At 43.3% G+C, this 12,265-nt stretch overlaps 1 protein-coding gene across 20 annotated transcripts in view; it reads right to left on the bottom strand.

Annotated features, from left to right (window-relative positions):
• Positions 1-12,265, bottom strand: part of MGA (MAX dimerization protein MGA) — a 176,461-nt gene that overhangs the window by 97,052 nt on the left and 67,144 nt on the right. For 9 of the 20 annotated variants that reach the window (XM_047736810.1, XM_047736818.1, XM_047736819.1 and 6 more), the window contains exon 1: positions 6,591-6,737. The exons of 2 other annotated variants lie outside the window; for them this stretch is intronic. The gene's annotated coding sequence lies outside the window, so the exon portion shown is untranslated. 9 more of the 20 variants (XM_047736824.1, XM_047736831.1, XM_047736827.1 and 6 more) reach the window with 2 other exon arrangements.

The following is a 12,265-nucleotide window of genomic DNA, read 5'->3' as shown; positions in this document are numbered from 1 at the left end:
AGTGTTAAAACTGGTTAATTTTTTAAAGTTCAAATGAAAAATCCCACAAATATTGTATGATTTCATTTATATGTAATGTCCAAAATAAATAAATCTGTAGAGACAGAAGTAGATTAGTGGTTGCCACCAGAAGGAGAGAGGGATAACCGGGACAACAGCTAACGGGTATGGATGGGGTTTCTTTGGGAGTGAAAGAAATGTTCAGGAACTAAAAAAAAGTGAAGTGTACTCTTTAAAATGGTACATTTTATGTTATGTGATTTTTTTTTTAAAGATTTTATTTATTTATTTGACAGAGAGAGATCACAAGTAGACAGAGAGGCAGGCAGAGAGAGAGAGAGAGGGAAGCAGGCTTCTTGCTGAGCAGAGAGCCCGATGCAGGACTCGATCCCAGGACCCTGAGATCATGACCCGAGCCAAAGGCAGCAGCTTAACCCACTGAGCCACCCAGGCGCCCTGTTATGTGATTTATATCTCAATAAAAAGTTATAAAGAAATCTCAGGGGGTACACCTGGGTGGCTCAATGGGTTAAGCCTCTGCCCTCAACTCAGGTCATGATCTCAGAGTCCTGGGATCTAGCCCCACATAGGCTCTCTGCTCAGCATGGAGCCTGATTCCACCCCCCACCCCCGCCTCTCTGCTTACTTGTGATCTCTGTCAAATAAATAAATAAATAAAATCTTAAAAAAAAAAAAAAAATCTCAGGTTGTTATATTCAACTGATGTTCAATTACCTAAATATTCTACAAATATAAAGTTATCTCCAATTAGCTTTTACACAAAAAGGAAGATGCTACATCACTACTCCTGTTTAAGTGGGTCAGTAATTTTGATTAATCAAATCCATCTTTTATTGGTTCTCCTAATTTTAATTAAAAAGTCTAATTTTATCTTTCATCAGAGCTACTGACAAGCAGCAAAAATCATATGATCTGAACTTTACCTCTTTTTAGAGAACTGACCAAATGAACAAAAAAATCTCCGGAACTTAAAATATTCACAATTAGCCTGAGGATAATAGATATTTTAAAAGTCAAGACTTCAAAAAAAGGTTGGCTACTGTTTCCTATTATAGCTAGACATAAAAAAAGAAATCTACTTCCTTACACTAAAACACTAATACCCAGGAAAGATTAAAAAATATATGTATCTTCTCCGATTTGGATCTTACTCTTAAGAGATAGAATTTAGGGTGATTCTTTCCAAAGGCTGCTTCAGGCTTAAGGCAATTAAGCTTACTGTTTCCTAAAACTAACAAGTTTAGGCAACACCTATCAGAGATTGATAAGGCAAAATTTGAACAGACTTAGAAATCAAAATTAAGGGGCACCTGGGTGGATCAGTCAGTTAAGCGTCTGCCCTCTGCTAAGGGCATGATTTCAGGGTACTGGGATCAAGCCCCACGTGGGGCTCCCTGCGTAGCAGTAAGCCTGCTTCAGCCTCTCTCTCTGCCTGCCTCTCCCCCTGCTTGTGCTCTCTCCCTTGTTTGCTCTCTCTCTCAAATAAACATATAAAATCTTTTTTAAAAAATCAAAATTAAGGTGACTATAAAAATAGTAAAGCTTAGTTCACAAATACCTCTACAATGGCATATAATTCAAACAACCAAAATCCTGTACTCAGTTCATAAAGCTCAAAGTTTTTCTCATAAACCAGCAACAATTTTTCTTTTTTTTTTTTTTAAAGGTTTTATTTATTTATTTGACAGAGAGAGAGATCACAAGTAGACAGAGAGGCAGGCAGAGAGAGGGGAAGGGAAGCAGGCTCCCTGCTGAGCAGAGAGCCGGATGCAGGACTCGATCCCAGGACCCTGAGATCATGACCTGAGCCGAAGGCAGCGGCTTAACCCACTGAGCCACCCAGGCGCCCAAACCACCAACAATTTTTGCAATTACATAAAACATTCTTTTTAAGTACATTTAAATATAACTAAGGTGGCAAAGAAAAAAAATTCAGCTATTCCAAACCTATGAATATATTAAAGGGTTCAAAATTTCTTAAACATTATCTTCTATAATAGTAAAATCTTAGGTTTCAGATTACAGGTAAAACTAGAGCAAAGAAGTTTTAACTAATACTTTAAAAGCACTCTTAAGGGGAACCTGAGTGGCTCAGTCCGCTAAGCATTTGACGCTGGATTTCGGCTCAGGTCAGGATCTCAGGTTTTTGAGATGGACCCCAAGAGGCTCTGTGCTGGGCATGGAGCATGCCTAAGATTCTCCCTCCCTCTTCTCCCTCTGCACAACCCCCATCAAAAATAAAAAGCACTCCTAAAAATCTATGAAATGTCAAAGATTCAACTGACAGAAATCCCATTTAGTGTTACAGAATACACTGAGTAAATTTTATACTAACTTCATACACATAATTTCAATTATTCTTTTTGCCTAAACAAAGAAATTAAGTGCAGAAAAGTCAGCCTGCTCTATTTGAACTCTGCACAGGTAACAAATATAAAAGCAATGTAAAAATGTGTATGAAGATAGGAAAAAGAGCTTTCAGACTTATGATCTGTGTAAGGCATTTATTAAAAAAAAAAAAAAAAACCTCCAAACTATTCCATGAGTTGATGAAAATGCATAAAACCAAAAACCTAACTTATGACCAAAACAATCTCTACTTCTTGAACCTATACTGCTACTAGTATAGAAACAAGAAATTGAATTCTTATTCCATGCCAATCTTTAAGCAGAGTCCACTATAAGCACGCCTACATTTCTGGGATCTATACAGGATCTTAGAATAAGAGTATAGTCAATTCAGTATATTCAGCTACCTCAGACACATAAGTAACTAAGGCTTTAACCGATTGCAAAAATCAAATGTACTTTAGGAAGGGTTAAGTTACTCATGAAGAAATAAATCTATTAAAAATACCTTATATTTGGGGGCACCTGGGTGGCTCAGTGGGTTAAAGCCTCTGCCTTCAGCTCAGGTCGTGATCCCGGGGTCCTGGGATCGAGCCCCGCAAGCAACGGGCTCTCTGCTCTGCAGGGAGCCTGCTTCCTCCTCTCTCTCTGCCTGCCTCTCTGCCTACTTGTGTTCTCTGTCTGTCAAATAAATAAATAAAATCTTAAAAAAAAAATACCTTATATTTGGCTCTCTAAAAGCTTTAGGGAAGACCACAGTTGGGGTACACTTACAGCTTAACATCTGAAAAGTCTCACTTCAGCTTTTCAGTATCAAGCATTTATCTATATAACTACAGTAATGAGCCACGGAAGTTAAGTTTAGTAGTGCATGATAAACAACATTCCAAAAAAGTCCCATCAGAATACACACACACGGCTTTGAATGTTTTCAGATAATGTGACAAGCGCCATAAATCACTACAATTTCAGAGTCCCTATTCTAAATGTCTTTTCACCAATGACCTCTTTAGGAAATGTTTAACTACTAAAGCCATGACCCTCACACAACTTAAAAATACACCAGTTAGTTTACTAGGTAGTTACCTAATTCAATGATTCATGTACTGCCTGCCTCCCACATTTCCCCGTCCAAAAAAGCACCCAATCAAAATAACATTACTTTAAAAACACAGAAATGCTGGTCAACATATTCTGAATGTTCCCAAAGTTGCTTTTAAAAAGGGGTGGGGGAACGCCTGTTTGGCTCAGTGAGTTAAGCCTCTACCTTCGTCTCAGGTCATCATCTCAGGGTCCTGGGATCCAGCCCCACATCAGGCTCTCTGCTCAGCAGGGAGCCTGCTTCCCCCTCTCTCTGCCTTCCTCTCTGCCTACCTGTGATCTCTGTCAAATAAATAAATAGAATCCTTAAAAAAAAAAAAAAAAGGCAACCTTTCGTACAACAAATGTATTACTGTATGGCAAGCACCAAGATGTAAGTTTGCTCCTTAATATAATCACTACAAAAAATAAAAATAAACACTCACTACAAAAATATGGTTTAGGGACGCCTGGGCGGCTCAGTTGGTTAAGCAGCTGCCTTCGGCTCAGGTCATGATCCCAGCGTCTTGGGATTGAGTCCCACATCGGGCTCCTTGCTCGGCAGGGAGCCTGCTTCTCCCTCTGCCTCTGCCTGCCATTCTGTCTGCCTGTGCTCTCTCTCTCTCCCTCTCTCTCTGACAAATGAATAAAATCTTTAAAAAAAAATATATATATATGGTTTAAATTAAACTAAGTCTCTGAAACACAAAATTTAAGAGAATGAGTTCATCAGAATGTCGGTATTTACCAATATACAATGGGCCCAGAAATTCAAAAAATCTTAAGAAAAACAGAATCTGGGGGGCGTCAGGGTGGCCTAGCCGTTAAGTGTTTGCCTTCAGCCCAGGTCATGATCCCAAGGTTCTCAGATTTAGCGCCCTCGCCCCCCTTTTCAGGGCTCCCTGCTCAGCAGGGAACCTGCTTCTCTTCTCCCTCTGCCCCTCCCCGTGCCTGTGCGTGCGCGCGCGAGGGCTCTACCCCTGTCAATAAATTAAAAGCCTTTAAAAAAAAAAAACCCAATTTGGATATAATCAGAAAACATAACAGCAAATGGTAGCAAAACCAGTAAAATAGCCAACCACCAATTCTTAACCATTTGGTTGATTTTAATAAGCGATACTTGCAATCTATATTAGTAAGCACTTATCTTCGGACCAGACAACATCCTGAGGATTTTATAATCACCACAATCCTGTAAAGTAAGTCGCAAAATACTACCTGAAATACGTTAGGTTTTAAGGCACAGAACTGCATTTGCCTAAGACATTAAGTCCCATCCCTTCTCTTCCCAGATACCACCAGTTAATTGCTAACTCCAGAAGCATTTTCTATTCCTAGGAATGGTCCCTTAACTATAACTTGGGGTAATCAAGCTCTCAGTTTATGGCAGAAACGGCTAGTAATCAAACTGCCACTCTACCCTAGAATAAGTATGGCAAAGTACCCAGGGCACTGAATTTCCTCAAGTCCTAAGCATGTGTTTTTTGTTAGGTGAACTCAACCCACTTAACCCACACCGCTGGAAACATAACCACTGGGAAGCAAGAAGCACCAGCACTGATCCCATACCCTTGTAAGTGAAAAGGCCTCCTGCTAGTTCCTGCTAGTCCCGGGGAGGAGCAGTCGCCGTCGACTATCAAGGGCCCAAAATCACCGCTTTTTAACTGCAGAGATTAGCTAGCCGACAACCACGTGAAAAAATGCCGCAAAGAAAGCTCTTCCGGAGAAGAGTCGTCCGGACAGATCACGTGCCGCCGGCCGGAACCTGCCGAACGCAGGGCGGGATCCAGTCGCATTCTGTTACCGTGGAGACTACAGAACCAGCCACCCAACCCTCTCGGGCCAGCCCCCTTCCCAGCAGTCGTCACGCCGCCTTCAGGCACTTTCCCTGCAGCCTAGCCGCGGCGTCGTGCCCGAAAAGAATAAGGAGACCAGGCAGTATTTGCCAGAAACTACACCATAGAAGCCTGAGAACCTTCACAACACCCACGGGGGCGCGCGGGTGGACTCGAGAGTTCCATTGATCCACGTGTCTGCTCCGGCGACGCGAACCCTGACCGTAGTCTTCTCTCAGAGACGGCTGTTACTTTGGTCACTCACGTTGTTCTGCCGCCAGTCACCCTCCTTTAAGACCTCCTTCACCCCTCCCAGCTTGCACCCTCCCCAGGAAGAGGCAACCCCAGGGTTCCAAAAGCAAAGCAAAAATCTTCACGGGAAGACATTACCACTTTCCACTCACAACCCAGTTTGAAATGGTCTCTAACTTCTCCATGCTCTTCGCACATAAATCCTTCAACTTTGGTTAGTGGTACTCGAACAGACTGTTATATCCCAGACCCACCTACCACTGAGGGCAAAGACCTCCTTGACTATTTAACAGACGCGGGAAAACTCATAAACGGAGAACTAGCCAAAGGCTGCCCACAGAGGAAAAAAGAAAATAACACCTGCTCTTCCCACCTGTTTTCCCCGCCCTCATTTCTGCACTTACTAGCCACCGGTCTTTTGTTTACCAAGTTCCCACTCCTGTGTGGCTCACTTCCTCGCCCTCCTTCTTTATTAAACTCACGCGCGGTCCTGCCTCAAACAACTTGCCCGGAAATTACATGCTAAAAAAGACGTTTACACAGGTGTCAAAACGCTACACAGAGCTCCTTAAAAAACGACGTCAGCACCGTTTCCTTCAGAGTTTTGGAACCCCGAGACCTGAGCTCTATAATGCAAAGCGCACAAGCGCAGCTCTCGACCTAAAGCCCCGCGCCGCGCTGAAAGTCATCACGCGGATCGTACCATGCGGTGCGGCACCCCACGCACGCGAGGGCAGGGCCGCGCCAAGGGCGCTTCTCACCCCGCCCGCCTCGTGGCTTCTCTTTCTGGCGTCGATGTTCCCAGTTACTTCGCTGCGCGACGCGGAAGTGAGGCCGGGAACGCGCGCGAGGTGACATGCGCAGCCTCGCTCCGGGGGCCACAGGCGCGCGCCAAAGGCAACCCCGCGCAAGGCCCAGCCTGGCCGGTGCGTGCGAAGATCGCACAGCGGAACGCTTCTCACGCTGTTCAAATCCACATGCGCTTCAAACTCTCAAAAAACTCTCTTCGGGCCAGTACTAAAGCGACGCCCTCCACCCAGGCCCGAGAGTTACCGTGCGGGGCGTGGTCGGCTTCACCCGGAGTCCTTCACATCCCGCTGGGGGCGGGTTATTCTGTTCGGTTCGCACACCGTGTGTCCGCTCCAGCTGAAGAGCCTGCGCGCGCACAGGACGTCCACGTCACCGCGCACGCGCTCCTACCCGCTCAGAGCCCGCCGCGCAAGCGCAAGAGGAGGCGCGAGCAGCGCCTCCCTCGCCCCTCCCCCAACACTAGGAGGCCAAACGGCCCCGGAGCAGCGACAAGACCCTTGGGACCCGCCCCTGGAGCTCAAGCGGCTGCTTTTCCGGGTCCAAGAAACCGATAAAAGCCTAATGAAGCTTCCAGAATCAAGAACGGCGAGGGAGGAAGAAGGAACCCCAATTCCCTCACCCTCGCACACGAAGGCTTCGTGAAAACTGTGAAACCTTTGCCCGCGGGCTTTCTCAACTGTGCCCTCCACCGTTTCCCTCGGGCTTCTCAGCGGCCCCGCCCCTGCCGCACCCAGTCCCACCCACATCTGGCTCCACAGCCCCGGGGGCTTCACCAGCTCTTCAAATGAATCCGCGATCTTCCTCCCCAATGTGCTGTGGGTTTGGATAGCGCCAGACCATCGGGAAACGAAGACTGAGAGACGGGTGGTCGAGTCTACAACATCCACGACCGAAGAACACTAGGAAAGTAGGAAGGAGACCGAAAACTCCACTACCAAGAAGGAAGAGAAGAGTTGCCATTAACTTGCCTGACAAAGATGAAAGATGTCCTAATAAAACAGTAAACCGTGGAAACAATTTTTTGCACGACAGAGTATTATCTAAGCTTTAATGCCCTGATCCTGTGTTTTCAATTTTTGTTTATTCAAGATATTTAGGCTATGAAGTGCAAAGAAAAAAACTGCTGAATATTATGTCAGGCAGTCGCTGAACAAGTTAACGAATAGTATTTCTCCCAACCTACCCCTTACCAGCTGCTCCTTCTTCTGAACTAACAGTCAAGTAGTAAAAAGGGACAGTTGTTTAAAATGAGAAAGAAAAGAGGCAAAATAGAAAGCAGAAATTGTGGTCCATGTTTCCAAACTGTATTCTTTCAACTCTTACATGAATTAGCAAATACTGAGTACTCATTGCTTGGTGACCTAATACAAAACACTATATGAAGGAGAATGAAGGGATTGAAAGAAAGGAGCCAAGAGGAAGAGACTTAACCAACAGGATTAATCACAGCTGGACCAGAAGCATTAGGAAGAAGGGTCTTGTTTCCCTTCATTCTGCTCTTCCTCTGCCACACCACAGGAAGAAAGTGTGATGGAGTTACAGTATGGACTGGAAAATGTGTAGGCTAAAAGTCACAGACTTATGAAGTTGCTCTGAAACCCCCATACAGGCACTGTCAACAAGAGCATCACCAGTGCAACAAATGAATAATATCCAAAATCCTAGGCAAAACTGAAAAACATCAATTTCTGAAAAACACCTTCCTCCTCTTCCCTGACCTCAAAAACCTCTCCTTCCTGCCTTGTCAAAATCTCCCACCTCTTCCAAGAATGCGTTCCTCTTAAGGGTCTAAGGTTTCCTCACACAAAATTAAAGGCAGAATTGTGTTGACATTGATTCTAAGATGTAAATGACTGATGACTGGTTAACAACCATACCTAGTGGTAGTTGCATCCCAAAGAAGACGTTGAAATAAAATCTCTCATTGGAGAATCTCAGAGGACACCGTGGAAGACAGGGAAATTGGAGATTTTCTTTTGCTACTCTTCCCCTACATCAAGCAAACATGAAATGCCAGATCTTTTAGAACCACCACCAGGGGCTCTTGATTTCTACTCATGTCATGATCTCAGAGTAGTGAGATCGAACCCCACATCTGGCTCTGTGCTCAACCAAGAGTCTGCTTGAGATTTTCTCCTTCTGCCCATCACCCAGCCTGCACATACTCTTTCTCTCTCTAAAAATAAAATATTTTAAAAATAAAAGGCATCCTGGGCACCTGGGTGGCTCAGTGGGTTAAGCTGCTGCCTTCGGCTCAGGTCATGATCTCGGGGTCTTGGGATCGAGTCCCGCATAGGGTTGTCTGCTCAGCAGGGAGCCTGCTTCCCTCTCTCTCTCTCTCTCTCTCTCTCTCTCTCTGCCTGCCTCTCTGTCTACTGTGATCTCTCTCTGTCAAATAAATAAATAAAAATTTAAAAAAAAAATAAAAAATAAAAGGCATCCTTATATAACCCAAGTTTTTAATATGCCAAGCTAACTAACTGCTAAAGCTGACACTCCTGCATTTTACCTCGCTATTAGAATTCTCTCATTTCAGGGGCGCCTCAGTGGCTCAGTACATTAGGCATCCCAACTGGGGGTTCTGGCTCAGGTCATGATCCTCAGGGTTGTGGGATGGAGCCTGCGTAGGGCTCTGCATTCAGCATGGAGTCTGCTGGAGATTATCTCCTCTCCCTTGGCTCTTCCCCCTGCTCATGCATACACACATTCATATTCTCTCTCTCTCTCTCTCTCTCTCTCTCTCTCTCTCCCCCTATTCTTAAAAAAAAAGAAAAAAATCCCTCATTTCAGTTATCATTGCTAACCCCTGCTCATCAGCCTAACACAAAATCTTTCCCTTGTTTTCCCTTGTTTGAGCTTTCAAAAAGATATTTTAGTAAATTTGAGGGAGGTAGGGATAGAGAATTCATGGAATATGAACACAATTTTGATCCCAGATTGCTCTATAAACACATAAGCCCTATTCCACTTACATGCACATTTTTTCTATTCAAATATTTGAATGTCTTGTATGTGTTGAGGACAGGGCAAAGACTGGCACTTCTTGCACTATTCAGATGTCTACACTAGAACTCCAGAAGTTGGCAAACCTTAACAGAATCCACCAACAAAACAAACTATATTCCTTATCCAATCTACTCAGATCCCATCAACTCAGTTCCAATATCTACCAGTGACCTACCTCTCTGAAGTGACTAAAATGTTTGGTCATCATCTTAAATCTTTAGACAAAGCCATCACCACACACATCCCCAAAACCCCAGGGTTACGGTCTTATTTACTGTATTCCTAAATCAACACAATAAAAACCATTCTTAGAATAACAGCTACAGACAAAGTTATAAAAAAAGGCTTTGCACCCAGATAAATAAATAAATAAATAAATAAATAAATAAATAAACTTCCTTCCCTAGCAATAAACTTGCTGGCATGTGTTAGGCAGCAGGAAAAAAAGAGCAAATCATACTATTTTATACACAACCCCATTCCTGGCTACCATTTAGTACTGCAACTAAAACCAACTCTTCTATCTACAGGCAAAGTATGACTAGCTCCAATATGTGAAACCTGAACTAAGGAATTAAAAGTGGCAAAAAGTCCTATCATCAAAGAGCCAACAATCTACTCAATAAAGAGCTCTAAAACCTTCCTAACCAGCATAGTAATATGATTAAAAGCATGTTTTAGAAAATGTTGAGAGAGGTAACGATGGAAAGAGAGGACAGAATGTGACAGAATGTTATCTCAAGCCCACATAATCACCTTCCTTACCTTTTGCTAAGATTTTCCCAGATACCTCAAGCCTAACTGCTATTAACCCACCTTTCAGGCATAAGTTTCTGTCACTTCCTCAGGAAACTTTTCTTAACCCCCAAGGATCAGATGAGGTCTCCTTTTAATATGCTCTCATAGTACCCTGTATTTCTTTGTAGCACCTACCACAACTCTTATTTTTATTTTTTTTTATAGATTTTATTTATTTGAGAGAGAGAGAGAGAATACAAGTGGGGGAGGGGCCAAGAGAGCAAGAAGCAGGCTCCCCACTGAGCAGGGAGCCTGATGTGGGGCTGGATCCTGGCCCCTTGGGGATCATGACCTGAGCCAAAGGCAGCGGCTTAACTGACTGAGCCACTCAGGCGTCCCCACAACTCTACTTTTAAAACTATGTATTGGGACGCCTGGGTGACTCAGTGGGTTAAGCCGCTGCCTTCAGCTCAGGTCATGATCCCAGGATCCTGGGATCAAGTCCCGCATCAGGCTCCTTGCTCAGCCCGGAGCCTGCCTCTCTCTCTGCCTCTGCCTGCCTCTCTGCCTGCTTATGTGCTTTCTCTCTCTCTTTCTGACAAATAAATAAATAAAATCTTTTTAAAAATAAAATAAAATAAAATAAAATAAAACTATGTATTAATTAATGTCTTGCCCACTAGACTGTTAGCTCCACTCTATTCCAGTGCCTACTACCATGCCTGGAACACAGCAAACACAAACTTATCCGTTGAATAAATGAATATGAAACCATAGGTCCCAGTTTTCCAGGCAAGTCCAAATACCAAATACTGATTTACTGTCAACAATTTGGGATTTGGAAAACAGGACCTATAAACATTTAATCACACTCACGTTATATATGCAAACAAGGATTCTGCTTTGACCAATGTTTTCCAAAGAGGTACAGTTTTAATTAGAAAAAAACTAGTACCACTGACTCTCATCACAAATTATTTCTCCTTAAAGAAATGGATAAATATTATTGACAGATACTTGAAGAGATAAGAATATTTTCCTAGGGGGCGCTTGGGTGGCTCAGTGGGTTAGGCCTCTGCCTTCGGCTCGGGTCCTGGTCTCAGGGTCCTGGGATCGAGCCCCGCATCGGGCTCTCTGCTCGGTGGTGAGCCTGCTTCTCCCTCTCTCTCTGCCTGCCTCTCTGCCTCCTTGTGGTCTCTGTCTCTGTCAAATAAATGAATAAAATTTAAAAAAAAAAAAAGATTTAAAGAAAAAATATTTTCCTAGGAAAGTCTAATTACTTACTACTTTTTGCCTGAATGACTTTTGACTGAATATTTCTTAGAAAAATCAACAAAGGCAAACAGATTCTTTGCATTGTAAGAAATACTATGATTCTATAATTTACCATATGGTAATAAAAGCAACAAGTTGTAATGAAGACTGTCATATGCATATACTCATCTACAAGAAAAAATCAGTAAATACCTTCAGAATTAAAGGATACCTTAGTAACAGTTTCTTTTCTGTTTGTTTTACTATGACCTCAAAGAAAAACGTCAGAAATCAGTAACATAAAGGAAGTTTAAAAAGTTAGTTCCAGGGGCGCCTGGGTGGCTCAGTGGGTTAAGCCGCTGCCTTCGGCTCAGGTCATGATCCCAGGTCCTGGGTTCGAGCCCCACATCGGGCTTTCTGCTCAGCAGGGAGCCTGCTTCCTTCTCTCTCTCTGCCTGCCTCTCTGCTTACTTGTGATTTCTCTCTGTCAAATAAATAAATAAAATCTTAAAAAAAAAAAAAAAAAAAGTTAGTTCCAGGGGCGCCTGGGTGGCTCAGTGGGTTAAGCCTCTGCCTTCAGCTCAGGTCATGATCTCAGGGTCCTGGGTTCAAGCCCCGAGTCAGGCTCTCTGCTCAGCAGGGAGCCTGCTTCCTTCTCTCTCTCTGCCTGCCTCTCTGCCTACTTGTGATCTGTCAAATAAATAAAATCTTAAAAAAAAAAGTTAATTCCAGATGAATTACAAAATAAAAAAGAATAGGTCTAAAAGAAACATGAACAATGAAAGTTGTCAATGTACTACTGAACCCTTAAAAGAAACATCTTATCTAGAAAAGCATAAAAGGAAAAACAGGAAGAAATTTACCTAAGCTGAAAGCTGCACAAAGCTTTAAAACGCTCATGAGAACGTATAAAAACAGAA

The sequence above is a fragment of the Lutra lutra genome, chromosome 7 (genome assembly GCF_902655055.1).
Source record: "Lutra lutra chromosome 7, mLutLut1.2, whole genome shotgun sequence".
In the NCBI taxonomy this organism is placed as follows: Eukaryota; Metazoa; Chordata; class Mammalia; order Carnivora; family Mustelidae; genus Lutra; species Lutra lutra.
The sequence above is the reverse complement of the archived record's forward strand: the minus strand, read 5'-3'. Positions and strand labels throughout refer to the sequence as shown.